Source organism: Mesoplodon densirostris, chromosome 5, assembly GCF_025265405.1.
Source record: "Mesoplodon densirostris isolate mMesDen1 chromosome 5, mMesDen1 primary haplotype, whole genome shotgun sequence".
Taxonomy (NCBI): Eukaryota; Metazoa; Chordata; class Mammalia; order Artiodactyla; family Ziphiidae; genus Mesoplodon; species Mesoplodon densirostris.
Genome location: NC_082665.1, coordinates 100,748,455 through 100,764,367, shown reverse-complemented (window position 1 = coordinate 100,764,367; position 15,913 = coordinate 100,748,455). Strand labels below are relative to the sequence as shown.

Genomic DNA, 15,913 nt, shown 5'->3' with positions numbered 1-15,913 from the left:
ATTAATTCACTCTAAACCAATTAAACTCTATATTAATACATGCAGTAATATACATATACTTGTTTCTAATTTCCTTTTGTAATGAAGCATGGGTACAAGGCATAGCCTCACTTGACAAAAAAATTTTAATCCTCCTGTTTGATCTTTCTGTGTCCTCTCTGGCCCCTACTACCAAGTGGCAAAAGTCACTTTGTCCAGTATCACCTTCATTTTTCGTTTACAAAAGAAATTTATTTTAAACAGTCATCTATACTCTGTAGTGAGTTTCTAGGTATCCTGAAAATGCCTTATATTTCAAAGACATTGTAGCCTCAAATCCATGGGGAGGGACTCCCAGAAGGTTAACGAAAAGTACATAATAAGTGTTCCAGGATTTAAGGTCAACAGTATGGGAAAAACGAATGCAAAGTTCACTCATTTGTAGTCAAGATCAGTTATGTATTAGGCTTCTCCAGAGAAACAGAACCAATAGATTGAATTATTCCCATCTACACTTTTACAGATACTCCCAGAAATAATATTTAATCTGGGCACTCCATGAGCAAGTTGACAAAATTAGCCATCACAATTTCACCCCTTGTCAACTTGGCACCCATTCACATCTTTAAAAACCATACTTAACCTCCAAATAAAGACAATAACAAGGTCATATTTGTGCCTAACATGGTATAACTATCATTCATACAATCGAAAATTCACTAATCCCTTGGCCAGAAGAGGAGGTAAATTTCTTGAGTGATGTTTCCTGCTCTCCTTGATATCCCATAACTTAAATATTATGATGTAAAATTAGCAGTACTTAAATGTTATGATATAAAGCCAATGTTACATAAGTGAATAAAAGAAAAAAATATATTTCTACACACATATACACAAATGTACATGTGTACAAATGCATATGTGTGTAGAAATATAAGCAAAATAAGAAGGAATTACTCATGACAATTCTAGTTCTCATTTCTGTAACTGGTCATGTGGTCATAGCTGGTATTTATAAGCACCTTCTTCCACTACTCATACATTCCCTTTACCTTCACCAAGCATCTCAGCTGGTCATAGTTCTTTATCTTCTGGGGTGACCCAAACCTTTATTCCTAAAGGGTGTGGGCCATTGTAGTCCTACCTGGACTGAGTTGTAGTTTCCATTGACCTTAATTCTAAGGCATGGTAATTCTTAGAGATGCCTTAAGGCATTGCCTGTATTTCAGACATACTTTTCCTTACCTTCATAGTAGAGTAATAGTCCAATTTTCCCTTAGCTGGAATCAATCATCAGAGCCAACACGTTGATTTCCCTCTTTGCCTTTGAATTTCCTTGTCTTTGCCTCCTTTTTTTGAATGCCTTCCTCTACATTAAACTGAAGCATATTATTTTGCCTGCTGATTCAGAGGCATGAGGAGCTTAAAATGGCCAAGTGGTAGTCTTAACTCCAGTTCAAGGGAATCATTATTGTGTCTCCTGGTGGAAGGATTCCTCCCTCTGGAACCAAGACCCTTAAGCTAGCAGGGCATAAAGTTGCTTGAATAGGATTTTGTTTGTGGGTCACTTAGGGTTAATAGTGAGTGGTGCCACTCCCATTTCCACCCCTTGAGTCATAGATTCCTGAAACCTGGCCATCAGAGAAATAGCCCCATATATTGGACCCTGATTCAGAACAAATGCAGCCTTCTAGAAAACCTTGCCCCAGCCCTGCAAGGTATTGCCACATAGGTGGTACTGTAACTTAGTCTTCAAAAGAACATTCCACTGCTCTATTAAGCCAGCTGCTTCACGATGGTGAGGAACATGGCAAGACCAGGGAATCCCAGGAGCATAGGCCAGTTACTGCACTTCTTTGGCTGTGAAGTTTCTTTATCAGAGGCAATGCTGTGTGCAATTCCATTATGGTGGATAAGGCATTTTATAACTCCATGGATGGCAGTTTTGGCAGAGAAGGATTGTGTACAGGGAAGACAAATCTGCAACCAGAATAAGCATCTATTCTAGTAAGAACAAAATGCTGCCCCCTCCATAATGAAAACTATCCAATGTAATCAACCTGCCACTAGGCAGCCAGCTGATCACCCTGGGAATGGTGCCATATTCGGTTACCAGTGTTGATCTCTCTGCTACTGGGGAACTGGGCACTCAGTGGTGGCAGTAGCCAGGTCAGCCTTAGTGAGTGGAAGTCCATGTTGCTGAGTCCATGCATAATCTCCATCCTGCCACCATGTCCACTTTGTTCATAAGCCCATTGGATGATGACAAGAGTAGCTGGGGAAAGAGACTGACTGGTATCCACAAAACAGGTCATGCTATCCATTTGATTATTAAAGTTCTCCTCTGCTGATATTACCCCTTTGATGAGCATTCACGTGGGAGACAAATATTCTCACTTTTCTTGCCCATTCAGAGAGGTCTACCCACATACATTTCCCAAATTTCTTTGTCACTAGTATTCTAATCATGGTGTTTCCAAGTCCCTGACTATCCAGCCAAATCACTGGCCACAGCCCATACGCAGTATATAAACAAATTTCAAGCCATTTCTCTTTCCAAACAAAGTGAACAACCCAGTGCTCTGCTCTACGTTCTAGAAGGAACTTCCACTGGAAGGATTTCCCTTCAACCACTGTCATTCAGGGATGTCCCAGAGAGGGACAATACTACAGCTGTCCATTTTCAGGTGGTACCTGCAGATTGTGCAGAACCATCTGTAAACCACGCCTAGGTCTTCTCTTCTTCTGTCAACTGATCTTAGAGAACTCCCCATGAAGTCACAGATGCAGGCTAGGTGAAAGAAGGCAGTGTAGCAGGAGTGGGGACCATGGGCATTTGGGCCATTTTTCATGTGACTACTTTCTTGTGCCTTCAGGGTCTGCTTGGGCCCAATCACATATACACTACTTCCATTGGATGACAAATATTGCCATACATGCCCAAGTTTGTGGCTTGGAGGTCAAATAACACCCAGTTCATGATGGACAGCTTAAGTTGTGTAGTAATTTGGTGGTCCATGGTAAAGTATTCAGTCTCTACTAAGGTCCAGTAGCAGGTCAAGGGCTGTTTCTCCAAAAAAGAGTCATTATTTGCAGATAATAATGGTAGGGCCTTGCTCCAAAATCCTAAAGACCTCTATTACAATTCACCTCTAGGTATATGAGACCTCTTCTGTCATGACTTGACCTCTAAAAGGCCTTTGTATCTATCATCTAGAGGAAAATATGATGCTGTAACTGATCTAATCAGTGACTGGAAATTGCATGAACAGAAGATCCCAAAGTTTTAGTTACTTAAGTTGTGCACACTTTTAAATCTTGTATTGGCCTCAGCAAACCATTTGGAGAAGCAGCAACATATATTAAGGAAATGCAAGAAGAATTCTAAAGCACAAGAAATACTGAGGTTGTAATTAATTATTTTTAGTGTAACATTTTAGCTTTTGTCCATTTAAAGCATAGTTATTAATTAGGCTAAATTCTTCCCAGTATTCCATTTAAGTATTTCTTACTTAAATACTACTCTAGTTTTTTTTTAATACTCTGTGGTGTGAATCTTATTTGCTACTGGTTGGCATTGTTACCCATAGGAATTCCAGAGAATTATCAATCTGTGTTTCTTGTTGGTGATTCAGATGATCCAAGTTAACCATAATAGTGTTCTCATTTAGTATTAATTCTGGATTAGCATGCCCTTATTCTTCCTAACTTGTCAAATTTCACATAAATATATTTCCAATTGTGAGATAATTGTATATAAATTATAATGATACATCTCTATCTTCATACCTTGAATGGCAAACAGCACCCCTGTCTGCCACTGATAATTCAAGCACCATTGGATCTTCTGGATCATATGGCATAAGTGGTAGAGTAGCTTGGATGTGTTGCAGACTCTTCTCTTGTTCTGGATTCTATATAAAACTAGTAGGTTTTTGGGTCACCTGGTAAATGGGCTGGAGTAGCACATCCAAATAAGAAATATGTTATCTCCAGAATTCAAAGAGGCCTAACAGGTACTATGCCTCTTTGTGGGTTGCAGGAGGGGTCAGATGCAACAACTTATCCTTTACCTTAGAAAGGATATCTTTACATACCCCACATCCATGGATCATTAGAAATTTCACTGAAGTAGATAGAAAGCCCATGAATTTTAGTCAGATTTATTTCCCGCCCTCTGACATACAAATATCTTACAAATTAAGTGTAGATTGGTTGCTACTTCTTGCTCACTAGGTCCAACAGCATAATGTCGTCAGTGTAATTGACCAGTGTAATATCTTGTGGAAGGGAAAAATCAAGATTCCTACAAAGTAAATTATGACATTGGTCTGGAGAGTTGATATACCCCAAGGTAGAGAAGTGAGTAAAGGTGTATTGCTTGCCTTGCTAGGTGGAAGCAAACTAGGATGCAGAAAAAGGCATTTGTCAGATCAATAGCAGCATACCAGGTACCAGGGAATGTGTTAATTTGCTCAAGCAATGAAACCACATCTGGTACAGCAGCTGCAATTTGGAGTCACACATGGTTAAACTTTTGATAATCCACTGTCATTCTCCAAAATCCATCTGCTTTCTGCACAGGCCAAATGGGAGAGTTGAATGGAGATGTGGTGGGAATAATTATCCCTGCATCCTTCAAGTCCTTGATAGTGGCACTAATTTTTGCAGTCTCTCCAGGAATGTAGTATTGCTTTTGATTTACTATTTTGCTCAATAGAGGAAGTTCTAAAGACTTCCACTTGGCCTTTCCCACCATAATAGCCCTTATTCCATAGGTCAGGGAACCAGTGTAGAGATTCTATCAGCTACTCAGTATGTCTATTTTAATTATGCATCCTTGAACTGGGGAAATAACCACAGGATGGGTTCTGGGACCCAATGGACCCACTGAAAGGTGGACCTGAGCTAAAACCCCATTGATCATCTGAGCTCTATAAACTCCCCACTCAACTGGTGAGGCACAGTGATGCTTTGAATCTCCTGGAATTAGTGTCAGTTTAGATCCAGAGTCCAAGAGTCCCCAAAAGGTCTGATTATTTCCTTTTCCCCAATATAGAGCTGCCCTGGTGAAAGGCCATATGTCCCTTTAGGAAAGCCTGGGAGAACGATTAGCCGTATAACTTTTTGGTAGTGTACCAGGGGTCTTACCTCAAGAAGACTCACCTTCCCCTTCACTCAAGGGGTTCTGAGTCTGTAAACTATCTCAAGTCTGTCGACTTGCTTGAGGGTGCATAACTCTCTGATTTTATAATTCAGGTTAGATTTGTTCACTTGACCTAGAACTTTTCTGATTATACAAATCACATAAGAATTTAGTAGGCTTTCTATCTATTTTGTACCTAGGAACACCATGATCAATTAGCCAACACTATAGACCTGAGTGAGTCAGACTATTCTGACTGCTGCTTTGATTCTGTTGTCCATTATGGTAATGGTACCCACTTGCCTTTGGCAGTTGGAGCCACCACTTGGCCCCTGACACCCGGAGATCCAATTAATCCTGTTGCATTTAGGCTTCCCAGTTCAGTGACTGCAATTCCCCCGTGAGATCTGGTCTACAGAGAAGTGTGATCACAGACCTTTTCAAGGATTCTGGGACTCCCTTCACAAATTTATTCCTCACAGTTTTGGTGAAACTGGACCCTTCCAGTGTGCACAAGCAGGTCTTAAATCACAAATCCACTCTAACATTCCAATCTCCTTAAGCCTTTGAATCCCTCCTCTCCATTCATTAAACCCAGGCATGTCCAGAATTTTCAGTTCACTTACAGTGGGTTATCTTTTGGTCCATATTTCAGTCAACCAACCAAAGAAACTGTTAGAGCTCTTCTAACTCCCCAGGCTACAGCATCAAGGGCCGAATCTTTACCTAGTGAGCCCATGTCAATGAATTCAGCCTGATCCAACTTTATGTTCTTTCTTCCATTCTCCCATACCTTTAGTGTCCATTCCTATACATTTCCCCTATATTTCTGTCTTTATAAATTAGAAAACTCAAGTAGTTCTTTTGGAGTGTAATGCACCTTCTTATTGGTCACACACTGTACTTCACCTTTAGGGACCTACCAGGACTTGAGTCTAGTTATAAGTCTCGAAGCAAAAAGGGGTGGTAGGAGTGGCTCCTAAGGAGAATATGGTGAAGAGTCACTAGAATTTAGTGGTCCAATGTCCCCAGCTTCAGTAGAGTCTTCACACATGTCCCTATCCCAACTAATAATCCCATTACTTCCTAATAAATGCCCTCACTTCAACAGGAGACACCCTGTGAGTCTTGGAGTTCAACTTGCATTGTAATTTAGTAAGTTGCAGAATGAGGTTCTGCATTTGATTTTCAGCAGTTTCAGCTCTGTAGGTAGAGATAAATGTCCTTCAGGGCACACAGAAGTTCTTAGGTTATTTATGTATTGCTTGAGCTAGGAATTTGAATTCCTGTGCTCATCCTTTTCTTTTGCCACTTTGTCAGCAATATTAGGAGCCAACATCATTATATTCATTAATTTTCAAAAAATGTTCAAAAGTAGCATATAAAGTGACACCTAGCTCCTTGCTTCTAATAAGTGATTGATTAGGAATATCCAATGCAGGTATTTTGCATATCTCTATAAACAGTTCACACTGTGGACCATCAGTGCTGTCTTTACTACTTAAAATAAAGTCATTGGCATCTTTAAATCTAATTAGATTAAAGAGATAATTCCTGACTCTCTACACCAAAACTTGTATTAGTCAGTGTTCTCCAGAGCAACAGACACTGTAGGAGATATATACATATAAATTGATTGATTGATTATGAAAAATTGGCTCATACAATTATAGAGGCTGAGAAGTCCTATAATCTGTTATTTGCAAACTAGAGACCCAAGAAAGCTATGGTGTCATTCAGTCTAAGTCCAAATGCCTGAGAACCAGGGTAGCCTATGGTGAAAATTCCAGTCTGAGGGCCAGAGGAGATGAGAGGAGAGGAGAGGAGATATCCCAGTTTAAGCAGTGAGGCAGATAAAAGAATTAAGAGATGAGTTCCTCCTTCCTCCATCTTTTGTTCTATTCAGGTCTTCAATGCACTGGATGATGGTCACCCACATTGAGGAGGGCAACCGACTTTACTGAGTTCACTGTTTCAAAAGCTAACCTCATCTAGATATACCCTCACAGATACACCCAGAAATACTATTTAATCTGGGCACCCCGTGGCCAGTGAAGCTGACATATAAAATTAACCATCACAATTAATATACCATTCTTACCTTTACATTTTCAATTGTATATAGAAACTGACCTCCAGTCCAGAATATTAATATCTTTCTGAAATCCATTCAAAGATAAAGAATATTGGCTAACTGTATAAGAGTTACCACATTAATCATTAATTTCTAATAGCGTACTAAAAATTCTTATTTGGGTCCAAAACAAGGATATTGAAATTTCTATAAAAATCAATCAATTTGAATAAAATTTCTCATCCCAAGTAAGTTTCAAGTATTTAGTATAGGGAAAGGGAAATAATGCTATTGAGCTTCTACTATGTCCTAGACTTTTTAAGTGGATTTGCTTATGAAATTTTTACCAAAAAACTTAGCTAATAGGAAATGGATATTCAGAGTTTCCATATTTGCCAGTGTCACACAGTTTGACAGTTTGAAATTCAAACCTACCTCTAATCCCAAGTCTGTGTTCTTCAGATAATATAAACTTTTTACTGAATGAGTCAACTTTTTCTATTTGAGAAATGTTACTGTCCATACATATATAAACATCGCATGTACTTGAGAATATTTCATTCTGCTTTTTTTTCACTTGACTTTATGGCAAAACTATTTTTCCGTGTATATGCATAGGCTCTAAAGTGCTAAATGTTAACATCTTTCTACTGTGTTTTATTGCTAGTACACTATAATTTCTTTAACCATTTCCCTGATATTAGGCATCTAAATTGTTTCCAAGTTCTTATATTATACATAGGTCCAAGTAAGGTAGTCATTCCCTTAGATTTTTGTTTCTATTAAGCTATTTCTTTAAGACACAGTTTTAGTTGTGAAATTCATGAGAGTAAAGGAGAGAAACATCTATATAGCTCTTACTATACACTGCTCCTTTTTTTCTTAAACAGATGCACTAATTTAAAATGAAATATTGCTACTTTTAAAAGGAGCCATTGTCAACACTCACATTCTACAACAGGGAGAAAAACATCAAGCTTCAGGAATTTATCACTCAAAAGTGTCATGGATTGCCCTTGAAAAAGATAGTGATACACCTCTTCCCCTCCCCTGAATTATATTAATCCCAGAGGACTGAAATGGTCATTAATTTTTAATATTATCTCTTATCAGTGAAAAGTATAATGAATTTTCCTTATATACTTTTATAGGATTGAAGTCCTAGGAATTCTGAGATTTCAGGGCATCTATAGTGAGGCCAGAAAATGTCAACCAGCTGCTGAGTTCCTGGAGAAGAGTATATAGTAAAAATAAGAGTAATTGTTAAATTGCCTACAACATCAGTTCTTACCATAATAAGAACGATAGATGTCTGTACACTGCTTTCCTGTTTAGACAATATTTTCCCATTTGTTTGATCTTGGGGATGGGGTGGGGAGTAGATTACACTAGGCTGGGGTTTATGAGATATAGAGAACTGTGTGCCAGGAATAAAGGTAGTGCCTCTGTCCTTATTGAAGTTAACAGTTTCATTGAATTAAAAAGACATCATCACATTAAAAGTTAGCTATATGCCAAAGAGGGTGATATTAAATACCTTACAAGCAAAATATATAATGTGTAAGAATATAAAAGAAAAACGTTTATTCTTGAGTTGAGTGATCAAGGTAGCTATTATTGCTGAGGTATGGAAATTCCTTTTCAGAAAAGTCATATATGATGAGTGTCCCAGTTACATTCTGGCCCTTCTCCTGCCCTCCCATCATCACCTCAGTGCACCGGATCCAGGCCTTTGGGAGCATCCCAAGGGGTTTTCTTTAGGAAGGTCAGCCAAGTTCTGCATCTCACACTTCCTTGCCATCTCTGGAATAGATCCTTTTAGCAACTTGAGAACAGAGGACCGTGCCCAGTGATCCTCTACCACTCTGTAGCAGAAGATTTCTCCTGCATCAAAACCATCCATGTCTAAAAACTTTGGTCAAGTCTGAGTGTGAAAAGTATCAAACTACACGAATGGGCAGTGAAAGGAGCTGTTGACCACAGGAGACAACTTAAGTGCATCCATTCATTCAACAAATACTTATGGAATACCTACAAGATACCTGGCTCTGGGTGCTTATACACAACATTAAAATATGAAGGAGGGGACTTCCTTGGTGGTCCAGTGGGTAAGACTCCATACTCCCAATGAAGGGGGCCCGGGTTCAATCCCTGGTCGGGGAACTAGATCCTGCATGCATGCCGCAACTAAGAAGCCCTCATGCTGCAACTAAAAAGTCCTGCATGCCACAACGAAGATCCCGCATGCTGCAACTAAGACCCAGCACAGCCTAAATAAATAAGTAAATAAATAAATAAATAAAATATGAAGGAAAAAAGTACTATTTAATTCTGAATATAGGACAGAAAATATTCACATAACTTACTTACAGTAAGAACAAAGAAAATAATTTACTCCAACCCCCTTATTAAGAATATCAAATAGCTAAGACTACCAAAAGTGACCTACTCCAAGTCAATAAGTGGTTAGGGTCAAAGCCAGATCTTGGAACTCATATCATCTTATTCTTTGCTAATCCATCTTACCCAAAGGTTCCATGAAGACATTTTCATCACTTCTGCTGTGTTGAAATTTTCAATCCTCTTCCCTGAAAGAAATTGTGAAAAATGTTTCTTAGTGAAGAAGTAGTTTTTATCTTTCTTCTTATTATTATATCCCATAATTGTTAGTCCTTCACTATCTAATATTTATTCTTCAATGAAGTGACCTTGAGTAACTAGGTAACCATCTACAATGCTTCACAAACTATTACAATGGCTCAAATAATGGTATAAATATTAAAGCTGTGCTGTTCATCAAGATAGCCACTGGTCACATCTGGCTAATTGATTTAAATGTTGAATTTAAATTGCCTAAAATTAATTATTCAGTTCCTCGGGTGCATTAACTGCATTTCACATGTTCAATAGCCACAGGTAGCCAGTGGCTACCATTTTGAACAGTGAAGATATACATTTCCATCACTGCAAAAGTTCTATTGTAAAGTATTGTATTAAAGCAATGAACCCACTTTTCACCCTGCATTGTAAAGAATGAACTAACTTACAAAAATGAATTTTTTCCCAACACATTATGCCTTGAGTAATAAGATATTTGCATAAGAATATGCAGGAAGAGGGAGTTTACTGAGAAGCAGTACAAGGGAAATACAATCATCTCATGTTTTCCTACTTCCCTACTTGCAAAAATGAATGCTTAAATGGCATCCTTTGAATGCCACAGATGCTCAAAATCTTCCTCTTCATATAACCAGAGTTTGAAAGCTTTTCCATAAGTCCTGTGAAATGATTTATGGAGAAACAGCATTACCGTTCACTATGGTACTCACTCTCTTGCACATATATTAAATATAAAACAAATAAATAATATATACTAAAGAAAACACATATGATTATTTAGGAAGAAAAGTTGTTTCCAAATGGATATTCAAATGAAAAACCATAAGAGAAAAGATATTTTTGACTACGAATATTAAATTGGGCACATCCTTTTTCCAAAAGTAGAGAATTTTGAAGAAAATCATGGAAGCATAAAAATATTTTTATGTAATAACATTTATAGTAGTAAAAATTTTAGAAAACCTAAATGGCCATCAATACAATATTAACAAAATAGTCACTTCCATACAAAGTCATATTATATAGACATGAAAGAGAATGACCAGAACAACTGAAAATGCAGTCTTCTCCCAGGAAGGAGCAGTGTGATTTCACATAAAGGAAATAAAAAGTGTGCGTATACAAAAAATAAATAAATAAAAAGGAAAGATAACCCTAAAGTACTAATGTTGGTTACTCTCGTCAATAGTATTTAATATTCTGGGTGTTTGCTATTCTCTATTTCTCTCTCTCTTTGTCTCTGTCTGTCTCATTCTCTCTCCTTACCTGTCTTTGCTAATTGTTTTTTTGATATTGAATATGTACTACTACTATAATGTAATATGTATAATATATTTTTAAATAAAAAACTATTTCTCTAACTGGATATCATTTTAGTACAGAGTTCAAATAACAAATACACGAATGTATAAACAAACAAATACAAAAATAAATATAGCTAACTTCCCCAACACACTTAAAATATAGTTTTGGGACATCTCTAGAAAATGAAACAGAGTTTACTTTTGAGTATACTGTAAGAAACAAGTCTATAAGGAATCAAGTTTTACTTAGTTACTAGCCTTGATTAATAGTATAAAAGCAATAATGAAAACAGCAAGGGGAGTTTAGAAATAAAAAATAGAACTGAGGATATATATATATATATATATATGTATATATATATATATATATTTATACTGTGGCACTGTATCTTGATAGTTATAGGACTATTCCCAAAGTTTGAGTTTTAATTGGATTTTTAAAACCTTGAAAGGCAAAACAAACAAATCAATAATGCTAAACAAAGCAGTCTACACGTTTATTAGTTTGGTTACCAGCTTTATGTATCTTTATTTTTTTCGAATATTTACTGTGCAAGTTGCAGGCAATAAGTGAATTTTCTAAAAGAACAACTTTTAACTCAAAGATTGTAAGTTTTTCTTTCCTTTTCCTCTGAACCTTAATGAGATCAGGTTCACATAGTTATTACAAACTGGGGAGGGAAGAAAGAAGAATAGATGAAGGGGGTAGTGATGGGAGGAAAAGTTCTAAACCATTTCAGTAGAGTAAAGATCAATTTCATTTTAATATAATTTTTAATGGTTGTTCAAACTCCTATAATGCACCCACACACAAAAGGCTTCAGTTAATGTGTGTGTATTTTGAGCAGTTCCCCTCTTCGACCCTCCAGTTTAATTTCCGTCCTTCAAATGAGATGAATGGAGCGTGAAGCAGGTCATATCTCAATGCTGACACATGCATTGCAGATAGAACTCACAGCCTGGAGAAGCAGCCAGTGTGGAGATTAAATCAAAGAAGCTCTGAATAGATGGGAGGTCAGCCAGGGCCAGCTTTGACATTTGATAGGACCTTGTGATCAATCAGACCTTTCTTCACTCTTCCAGTCTTCCTTATGACAGTGGCCTTAAAAAACAGATGGGATATGTTACAAAGTGCAGGAGAAGCACTAGATTGTGAAAGGAGATAGGTGTCAATACTATCAAAGGGACAACTGTTATTTGAAGCAGCCAGCAAATCAGAAGGCCCTGCTTTGCTGAAATTGCTATGTTAAAGTATGCCTTTCATCATGTGAAATCCGAGCCTTGAGAACGATGAGATAATTTTTAAACTGCTTTTTAAAATTTCTTACCTCCTATGCATTACACTGTAAACTTTGAACTTTCCTGATATCCTAAGATTAAATTTTAGCCAGTCTTCACTCTGTGAATAATCTGTGTTTCCAGTAAAGCCAAGCTTAGTCTTTGCTCTATTTGTTTGTTTCTTTGTCTTCTGGGGAACACACACACACACACACACACACACAAATAAAACCAACACATGATAACTTTTGGAAGAAAGGAATCAGAGGGTATTCATGTGGAGCACTCACTGGGTGGGGACCTGAGCATAGTTTCAGGAAATCCCAGTCATGTCGCCAAGAGGGTCGTGAAAAATGAATGGCCCTGGAGCAGCACTGTGATAGACTGTTTTAGTGAGTGGTAATAGGCCATCTCTAGGATGAAAGGCCATGTTTTACAATTGTACAGGTACCGGCGATCACACCATTTGTTATGCCTGCCTGATTTAAGGGAGATGCCCTTTATGGGGGTGACATGGGAGCAAATTATTTTCAGGAATACCACAGCTCTCTCTTCTCCCCCTCCACCTACCTCTCCATCAGGCCCACCGTCATCCCAGCCACATAAATATGCTCTCATATTTACACAAGCACATCCTCTGAATTTCTCCTGTCATAGAGCATTTCATACTCATAGCTAACCTCTCCAAAATGTGTCACCTCAGGGTATATTGGGATGGGAAAGCTGTAATGTGGGAGCGTGGCCTAAGGAGGGTTGAGATACAGAGGAATAGCACAGATTCACTCCACTACCTCTCCTTATGAGATGTCTCGTTGGGAGACTGCGAGCCAAGGTCATTTGGCTTTAGAGACAACTATTGAGCTAATTTGCAAAGTGAGTTTCCAAAGTCAGATTTTTACTTGACATGTACTCCAAGTTCACAGAAAAGATAGCATTTGGGTCCCGTTTTGTTTCTTGGTTGCAGTGGTTTGTCATTAGCTAAATATGCAAAATTACTCAAACTCTGGACAGTTTCTGATGAGAAACCAATTGCACAAAGTTTTCTCTAAGTTACTTTCCAACACTAACACTCTGTGATTGAAATTCTAAGATAGAAGTATAATACAACCAAAAATTTCTATCAGCAGATTAGATATTCTGGTAAAAATAACTTCATACAACTTGTTGATGAGCTAACTCACTTAATAGCAATATGCAAAATTCCATTTTGAAAAAAAAGAATATTTAAATCTATTCAGAAGAGTTATCATTAGAGTAATTTGTTTATGATATATGATTTAGGTCCCTTAAGGTGTTAAGAGAAAAAAAATAAACTTTATATTTCACACTAGACTATTGAGGAAAAGATACATATAACATACTTAGATTTTAACAAAGTTAATTCAGCTGCTTTCTTAATACAGCTGCAGTACAATCAGTAGTTAAAATATGGTATCTACAACAGTGTTTTCATTTGTGTCACAGGGTTTCTGAAGAGATGGTATAGTTACTATGATAAAATTTTCCAGAGAGAATCATAACACAACCGAGAGACCTTTGGATTATGAAATACACTTGTGTTTATATGTATATTTAATCTATGCAAATTGTGCCCTGATTCTGGCCCCCAAGAGTTCAGATGTTTGTGAGAATTTAGAGATTATTTACAGAGAGCCTTTTTGGGGAATAATTTTATCATTGAAATGTGACACAAATCTTCCAAAATGTTAATTCTCTCTAGCAAGGTAATCCTTCAAGAGGTTTTTATGTCTCAGAGAAAACTGTGTGTAATCAGAAGACTCCATAAAATACATGTTGGTTTGAATCATTCTCTATAATTCCATTTAAATATTGCCAGCTCCAGACACAGTCAAAATTGCCCTGTATCTCATGCACATCTGATAAAGGCGTCAGAAAGAGTTGGCAATTGGCAGTTGAGTAGCCAAAAGAGGAAGGAACAAAAGCTTTGCTGTTGTTTTCCAATTAACTTTCTTTTCAAGTGAAATTTTGAAAAGAAAAAATAAGAAAACTGGAAATGACCTAAAAATTCTGGCGTGATAAGATAAACTTTGGCCTGACCATCATCCTGTTACTGAATACATAGTCTGAGTATGAGAAAGTGGAATAAAAAATACAGATTGTATTTTCCAACAATTACTTTTAAAACTTATGCTAAAACTTAAAAGTGAGTGATATAAGGGATTCAACTGTAAAGACATTAAGTTTGTTGGAAAATTACAGGAAAAAGCAAATAAAAAATAAATAGTTAAGAATCTTAACCAAAATTCCATTTTTAAAAATGGAACTAATGCCAAATTCTTAAAAAAGATCTGCTTTCTCAAATAAAACAAAGATAGTTGTTAATATTGAGTCCATTGTATTTTTTTTTTTTTTTTTTTTTTTTTTTTTTTTTGCGGTATGCAGGCCTCTCACTGTTGTGGCCTCCCCCATTGCGGAGCACAGGCTCCGGACGCGCAGGCTCCGGACGCGCAGGCTCAGCGGCCATGGCTCACGGGCCCAGCCGCTCCGCGGCATATGGGATCCTCCCAGACCGGGCACGAACCCGTATCCCCTGCATCGGCAGGCGGACTCTCAACCACTTGCACCACCAGGGAGGCCCCGAGTCCATTGTATTTTATATTTCAATTGTCTTTAAAAAATAACAAACATGTAAGCCAATGGCATTTGTGAGAAAGACCCTAGATGTATAAGGCATGTCATAAATGCTCTAGCACATAACAGTTTAAAATACATGCCAGCTCTCATGGGCTCAGATTTGGCAAAGGGGCCTATTTGGATTCAAAACCCATCTCAGGCTGCATCCATATAGACGCTGAAAGGGCTAACCCTCGTTCTGTTTCATCAGCATTGTGCCATTAAGAGAATCCACCCTATTTATCTACGCTGTTTATTAGCCTGTTTTTGCAAAGAGGCACAGGAGATCTTCTTTGCCTGGAGTGATTAAGAGTTCAGGCCTTGCAGACAAGGCAAGCCTGAGCTCAAATTTCAGATCCACCTCCTACCAATGTGTGACATTGGGCAAATCTCCCTAAAGTAAGAGTAATAGTGATAGCTACTCCAAAGAGTAGTTATGACAATGATCTAAAATGATTATATAAAGCAATTTTCACAGTTTTTGGTACAGATAAAGGTTAGCTATCGTTAAATATTAATCCAACCTATTTTACCTTTGAGCATTCTAACCTGGAAGAATTCCAAGGACACAAGGGAACATCATGCCCTAATGCCCCTTTTAGCTATCATTTTATAATTAAAGGAATTAATTAATCAAAATATAAAGTAAGATAGTGGAGAGGTAGGAGACCAGACTTGAAGCTGGTATACTTCAAATGGTGACTAAAGGATTCATTAACAATGGCATCTTATTAAATGGATTGGAATTGCCTCTTCATAAAATATTGCATAAGAACAATGAGACCAGTCAGAATGGCCATCATCAAAAAATCTAGAAACAATAAATGCTGGAGAGGGTGTGGAAAAAAGGGAACACTCTTGCACTGCTGGTGGGAATGT

General features: G+C 37.5%; 1 pseudogene; it reads right to left on the bottom strand.

Moving 5' to 3' along the window:
- Positions 1–1,543: 1,543 nt before the first annotated feature.
- On the bottom strand, positions 1,544–9,102 carry LOC132490498 (uncharacterized; annotated as a pseudogene).
- Between the last annotated feature and the right edge of the window lie 6,811 nt (positions 9,103–15,913).